Source organism: Gossypium arboreum, chromosome 9, assembly GCF_025698485.1.
Source record: "Gossypium arboreum isolate Shixiya-1 chromosome 9, ASM2569848v2, whole genome shotgun sequence".
In the NCBI taxonomy this organism is placed as follows: domain Eukaryota; kingdom Viridiplantae; phylum Streptophyta; class Magnoliopsida; order Malvales; family Malvaceae; genus Gossypium; species Gossypium arboreum.
The window spans coordinates 42864929-42873075 of NC_069078.1; positions in this window are offsets into that span (position 1 = coordinate 42864929).

Sequence of the window (8147 nt, forward strand, 5' to 3'; positions counted from 1 at the left end):
CATTTTAACACTTTAGTCCCTATTTCATAAAATCACAAAATATGCATAATTTCCTTTCACACATGCCTAGTGGAATTTTCCTTTAGCTTATATAAGCCCACATATTTCATTTATTCACATTTTAGCCCCTCAATTTCTTATTTTCACAATTTAGTCCAAAATACTCAAATTCATCAAAATCCCAATACAAAACATAGTAATCTAACACATATCTTTCATTTTCTATTATGAAACTTCATAAAACTCACATTATCAACAATGACACATCTTAAAATCATAATCAAATTCAAAAATTAAGGCATGGGCCTGAAAGATTACTAAGCAACGATTACAAAAACATAGAAATTATCAAAAACTGAGTCAAAATCGTACCTTAATCAAGCTTCTAAGTTGTCGAACCCTAAAAACACATCCATGGCTTTCTTTCTTTTGTATTTTCGACAAACAGGATGATAATATGAAACAAAAATCATGTTTAGTTTTAATTATATTAACATAATATACTAATTACCATAATAACCTTTATTCCACCATTATAAGATCACTTAATGGATGGTCATTTATGTCCATTAACCTTATCAATGGCATAATAATAACATAAGGACCTTTTCTTTAATAAGCCGTAACAAATAGGCATATTTAACATATAGCAAGTCACTTTTGCATTTTACGCGACTATGTCATTTTATCAAATCGGGCACACAAACGATAAAATTTTTATACGAAACTTTCACATATATTAATTCACATATTATAAACACAGAAAATAATATTAAAATATTTTTCAACTCGGATTTGTGGTCCCGAAACCACTATTCTAACTAGGGTCTAAATCAGGTTGTTAGAACTCTCCCCCTTAGGGATTTTTGTCCCCGAAAATCTTACTGTTGAACAGAGTTGGATATTGTTGTCTCGTAAAATCTTACCAAAGCATCGATACGTTAAATACATTATGGATCTTTTCTAACTCAGGTGGTAACAACAATCTATAAGCAACCGTCCCGATAATCTCTATAATTTCATACTGCCCAATGAATCTCGAACTTAACTTACCTTTTCTGCCGAATCAGAGTATTTTCTTCCACGGAGATACTTTCAAAAAGACTTTGTCGCTAATCTCAAATTCAATATCTTTTTGTTTCAAATCTGCATATGATTTCTAACGATCTGGCGCTGCTTTTAGACTTTTACGAATCATTTTCACTTTCTGTTTAGTCTCTTTAATCAAATCAACCCTGTGAATCTTATTCTCAATAAGCTCAGTCCAATACAAAGGTGTACAGCATTTTCTACCATATAAGGCTTCGTATGGTGCCATTTTAATGCTTGATTGAAAACTATTATTATAAGAAAACTCAATCAATGGCAAATATTGTTCCCACGTACCTTCAAACTCAAGAATGCAACATCTCAACATATCCTTGAGAATTTGAATAATCCATTTGGATTGACCATCCGTCTGTGGGTGAAAAGCAGTACTGAAGTGTAATTTTGTACCTAAAGCCACTTGTAGTTTCTTCCAAAATCGCGAAGTGAATCTCGGATCTCTGTCTGACACAATAGACAATGGCACCCCGTGCAATCTTACAATATAGGAAATGTATAACTCAGCTAATTTATCAAGTGAGTAGTTAGGTCATACCAGAATAAAATGAGCTGATTTCGTCAATCGGTCAACTACAACCCAAATTTCATCTTTCTTTCTCAGAGATAGGGGCAAACTCGAAACAAAATCCATCATTATTCTATCCCATTTCCACTCTGAAATCATAATCGGTTGTAACAAACTAGATGGCATCTATTGTTCAGCTTTAACTTGCTGACAGATCAAACATTTTGAAACAAAGTCAGATATATCTCTTTTCATTCCAGGCCACTAGTATAGTTGTTTCAAGTCATTATACATTTTCGTCCTACCCGGATGTACTAATAAATAACTGTGATACGCTTCTTTCAAAGTCATCCGTATCAACTCTAGATCTCTCAGAACACAAAGCTGATCTCGGAATCTCAGACAATCATCTTTATCAATTATAAATTCTGAATCAGAATTCATTTCACACTGAGCTCGTTTTGCTATTATCTCATTATCAACTCTTTAAGCATCACAAAATCTGTTGTAAAAACAACGGCCTCGCTTTCAATTCAGTTAAAACTAAACCATCATCAGATAGAACCAAATGAGCATTCATCACACACAATACAAACAATGATTTCTAACTCCAAGCATTAGCAACAACATTTGCTTTTCCCGGATGATAATCGATAACAAGCTCATAATCTTTTAGCAGTTCTAGCCATCTTCTCTGTCGCAAGTTCAAATCTCTCTAAATCATTAGATATTTCAAAATTTTATGATCTGAAAACACGTGACATTTCTTACCAAACAGACAGTGATGCCAAATCTTTAAAGCGAACAAAATCACAACTACTTCAAGGTCATGCGTCGAATAGTTCTTTTCATGTGGTTTTAACTGTCTCGAAGCATAGGTTATAACTTTTCCTTCCTGCATCAAACGTATCCCAGACCATTCAAAGAAGCATCACTATATATCACAAATTCTTTACCAGATTCTGGTTGTACTAATACTAAAGCTTCAGTCAATAGGGCTTTCAACTGATCGAAACTTTTCTAACATTTATCTGACCACTCGAATTTGACATCTTTCTGTAGCAATCATATCAACGGAGTCGCAATCATGGAAAAGCCTTTCACAAATCGTCGATAATAACCAACAAGTCCTAGAAAACTACAGACTTCAGAAACATTTCTCGGAAGCTTCCAATCTAAGATAGCTGAAATTTTTCTCGGGTCAACTCGAATACCAGATGCTGATACATTATGCCCCAGAAAACCAACTTCGCATAACCAGAATTCACATTTACTGAACTTAGCAAATAATTGTTTATCACGCAAAGTCTGTAGCACTACTCTCAAATGCTCGGCATGTTCAATTTTATCACACGAATAAATTAAAATGTTATCAATAAATACGACAACAAATCGATCTAAATACGGTCTGGAAATTCTATCCATCAAATCTATAAAAACAGCAAGTGCATTTGTTAATCCGAAAGGCATAACTAAAAACTCATAGTGTCCATACCTCATTCGAGAAGGAATTTTTGGAATTTCTGAATCTTTTACTCTCAACTGATAATAACCCGATCTGAGATCTATCTTTGAAAACACGGTAGCTCCTTTCAACTTATCAAACAAATCATCAATTCTAGGCAGAGGGCATTTGTTTTTTATAGTCACTTTGTTCAACTGATGGTAATCAATGTACATTCTCATTGTGCTGTCTTTCTTTTTCATAAATAGAATAAGAGCACCCTAAGTTGAGAAACTCGGTCTTGCGAATCCTCTATCAGTCAACTCTTTCAACTGAGACTTTAATTCTTTTAACTCAGTCGGAGCCATTCTATACGGAGTTATCAAAATCAGAGTAGTTCCTGGCATTAACTCAATGCCAAACTCAACCTCTCAGATCAGAGGCAATCCCAGAAGTTCTTCAGGAACACATCAGGGAATTCACAGATAATAGACACTGATCCAATTTTTTTTCTATCACTTTCGAGTCAATCAGAATAATCTCATCATTCTGACATCAGAACTCAATAGTCTTCCGTTTACAATTTACAATAGCATCGTGCAAAGTTAACCAATCCATACCTAGAATTATATCAAATTCGTCGAATGGTAATAACATTAAATCAGCCGGAAAACATGAATCTCGAATCATCAATGGACAATTCTTACATGCTTTATCAACCAAAACACACCAGCCTAAGGGGTTCGATACTTTAATTACAAATCCAGTAGACTCTACAGGCAAAGTCTTACTGCTCACTAAATTCATGCATATATAAGAATGCGTTGATCCTGGATCTATTAGTGCAATCATAGAAGTATCATAAAGAGTAAAAGTACCAGTAATAACATCTGGAGACAAAGCTTCTTCGAGTGTACGAATAGCATAGGCTCTGGCAGGTGTACGAGCCTCAGATTTTACAGTCGTATCTTTAGTTCCCCTCTGGCTGCCACTCAACTTACCCGTATTTTTGGGCAGTCTACCTCGAGCTGTATTGCTACTCGGCCTCAGATTTTGCACAATCTCTTGTTCTACAAACTTAGGACATTCACGGATAAAGTGATATAAGGATCCACATCTAAAGCAAGCTCGACCATTCAATCTATAAATTCCCAGATGTCTTTTACCACAATGTTTACACTTGGGTCGATCGGATCAGACATTTCCAACACTTGCAACAGAAGTACCTAGAGTTCTGAAACTTGAATGTGATCTAGTACAATCTCTACTCAAATGTCCCACATTAACCTTTGAACGGTTATAATCATCTTGGAATTTCTTTGATGCAGACTGAAATAATTTATTCGATGATCTTTTTCGCACTTCTTTAGCTTCAGAATCAGCTTTTCTTTTCTCTTTCCCGAGTTCTTCAACTTTACATACTCGTTCAACAAGAACAACAAACTCTTTAATTTCCAAAATTCCAACTACCATTTACACATTATTCTTTGGTCGAGACACATTCTCGTGCATACTTACTCAATCTCACAAATTTCTCGTTCGTATTCTATAATAGACATACGACTCTTTTTCAACTCATGAAACTCTTTGTGTTTCTGATCAATGAATCTCTGACTTGATATATTTCTTTCGGAATTTAGCTTGAAAGAAATCCCAAGTGACTCATTGCCTCGGAACCACTGATATCAACATCTTCCACCAATGATACGTTGTATCTCTCAGAAGTGAAATGGCACGTTTAAGACATTCATCCTAAGTACATGACATTTCATCAAACACTTGTATCATATTCTCTAACCAAAATTCAGCTCTCTCAGCATCATCATTAGTAGTAGCACAGAACCCTTCTGCCCCATATTTTCTAATTTTATCAACAGGTGGCTTACTCAACTGAATTGGATTAGCTTGTGGCATGACAGGAACTTGTGGAGGGTTTAGCGGGGGTGAAGGTTGTGGAACAGCCGGATTAGTTCTCATATACTGAGTCAACCAATCATTCATCATTTGGTAAAAGGCTTGCTTAGCCTCTCCCTCGTGGCTACTAGTAGTAGGTCTAGAATCAGATAGCATTGTCTTTTGAGCAGGAGCAGGCGCATTACTTTCAACATCATCAGCTACGGCTTGTTCGGGATCCATTTACTATATAAAAACACTTTTTCATTGTCAGGAATCATCACACTATCGCAGTTTACAAATATAGCATGTATAGCTAGACTAACATACGCTACGTTAGTCCTAGAATCAACTAAACGTATTCGTCGCCGGACTAGGGTTAAGAGCCATTACCATACATATAGGAACATTTCGCAATCATTTCAAAATCAAAAGTCATACATTATCATATCAAAGTCAAATATCAACATAAGGTCCCTTTCTTAGGTCAATAAGATCTCAAACATGCATTAGGAAGAGGTCGGGACTAAACCGAACACATACAAAATTTTAAAAAGCTAAACAATTTTTCTAACTTACAAAGGTCACACGCCTGTGTGAATAGGCCGTGTGCCTCACACGGCATTAGACACGCTCGTGCGTCTTGGCAATGGCAAAATACAGCATACGTACTGACTTGTCCCACACGGCCAGAGACATACCCGTGTGCCTTGGCCGTGGTTAAAACTGACTTGGGTCACACAGCCGACCAAATTACCATGTGCCAGCCTGTGTACCACACACAACCAATAGACATGCCCATGTGTCTAAGCTGTGTCAAAACTGTAGGGTATACAGACTTTAAATCGTAGGGTACCCCAGAGGACACACGGCCATGCAACATGACCGTGTGTCACACACGGCTAGGACACATGCCCGTGTCTCTACTCGTGTGGACAAAGATAGGCCATTTGAAAAGCCAAATTGCCACCCATTTTGGGTCATACCTACAACCTCAAAATGGCACATAATTCACAACCAAAATGCAACCAAAACATTACCACATCAAGCATCATTTATGCTTCAATATCAATAATCATTTCCATACACAATTCTAACTCAAACATACTAATTCCATGTACCAAAATCATACCATAAATATATAATTCATATCGCATTTATAAACATTTCAAGATTATAACATTTCAAATCATATCAATTTCCCAAATTAACCATGAAACTTACCAAAATTGACTATTTCATTTTGTCATTCAAGAGCACATCAAAACATACCATTTTTGAACACAAAGCATATACCAAAATTCATTCATAATCTTATACATAACCAAGCCATATCACATGGCTAGATATACTCATCTCAAAACATATCCAAAGTTCTCTAGCCTATACATGCCATACTTCAATATATACATTTACAAAAGATATAAAAATAGAGTTCGATAGTGTGGTGATGATCCTCGACGATCCCCGAGCTTTCGGTAGCTTCAATGATATATAAAACAATGCAAACACACACAAAGTAAGCTTTCAAAAGCTTAATAAGCCATATACAAATAAACTTATCAAATATCACAATTATAAACCAATTCATTCATATGTATCATGGCATAACACAATAGCAAGTTCATATGTCTCATTTAGCTAAATTGTTCTTAATCACTTACTTATAAGTACATCACATTTCCATGTAGCTCACATGTCAAAAGATCATATTCATACTCACCTTTCATTGCCAAATTCCATATACATTTCATATGTACTTGAATCAGATATACATTCACATAGTTATTCATTTCTTGGGATGCCCATTGAACCGTACGGAATCAAATAGGGTACGCGAATAGCTCAGAAAGCTCGTACAATGCCAATGTCCTAGACGTGGTCTTACATGTAATTAAATATCGGTGCCACTATCCCAGACAGGGTCTTACACAAAATCAAATACGATGCCGATGTCCCAGACATGGTCTTACACGTAAATCTCAAATTGATACCAACATCCCAGACGTGGTCTTACATGAAATCACATATCGGAATCCTATATCATGATATATGTATCCTAATTGTTCCTATGGTTCATACGGGGCTTTTTGGACATCGTCGCATTATAGAAACTTTCTCGGATTTCACATATTCATCTTCCATATTCATCCATCACAATTCAAACACAAATAAGCATAAATTAAACAACTCAAACACATTTATTTGTATACCGACTTACCTCGTATGAAAATGAATGGAAACGAAATTTATTCAACGACTTTCGACTTTCCCCAATCTAATTCCATTTTCCTTGGTTCTTGATCTATATAAATTCAAATTTAACTCTTTTATTCAAAAAATCATTCAATTTAATCCATATACACATATTTAGGGCATTTTACAAATTAACCATGACATTTTCACATTTTCACATTTTAACACTTTAGTCCCTATTTCATAAAATCACAAAATGTGCATAATTTCCTTTCACACATGCCTAGTCGAATTTTCCTTTAGCTCATATAAGCCCACATATTTCATTTATTTCATATTTTAGCCCCTCAATTTCTCATTTTCACAATTTAGTCCAAAATACTCAAATTCATCAAAATCCCAATACAAAACATAGTAATCTAACACATATCTTTCATTTTCTATTATCAAACTTCATAAAAATCACATTATCAACAATGGCACATCTTAAAATCATAATCAAATTCAAAAATTGAGGCATGGACTTGAAAGATTACTAAGCAACGATCACAAAAACATAGAAATTATCAAAAATCGAGTTAAAATCGTACCTTAATCAAGCTTCTAAGTTGTCAAACCCAAAAAACACATCCATGGCTTTCTTTCTTTTGTATTTTCGGCAAACAAGATGATAATATGAAACAAAAATCATGTTTTGTTTTAATTATATTAACATAATATACTAATTACCATAATAACCTTTATTAAACCATTATAAGATCACTTAATGGATGGTTATTTATGTCCATTAACCTTATTAATGGCATAATAACAACATAAGGACCTTTTCTTTAATAAGCCATAACAAATGGGCACACTTAACATATAGCAAGTCACTTTTGCATTTTTACAAGATTAAGTCCTTTTATCAAATCGGGCACACAAACTATAAAATTTTTATACGAAACTTTCACACATATTAATTCACATATTATAAACACGAAAATTAATATTAAATATTTT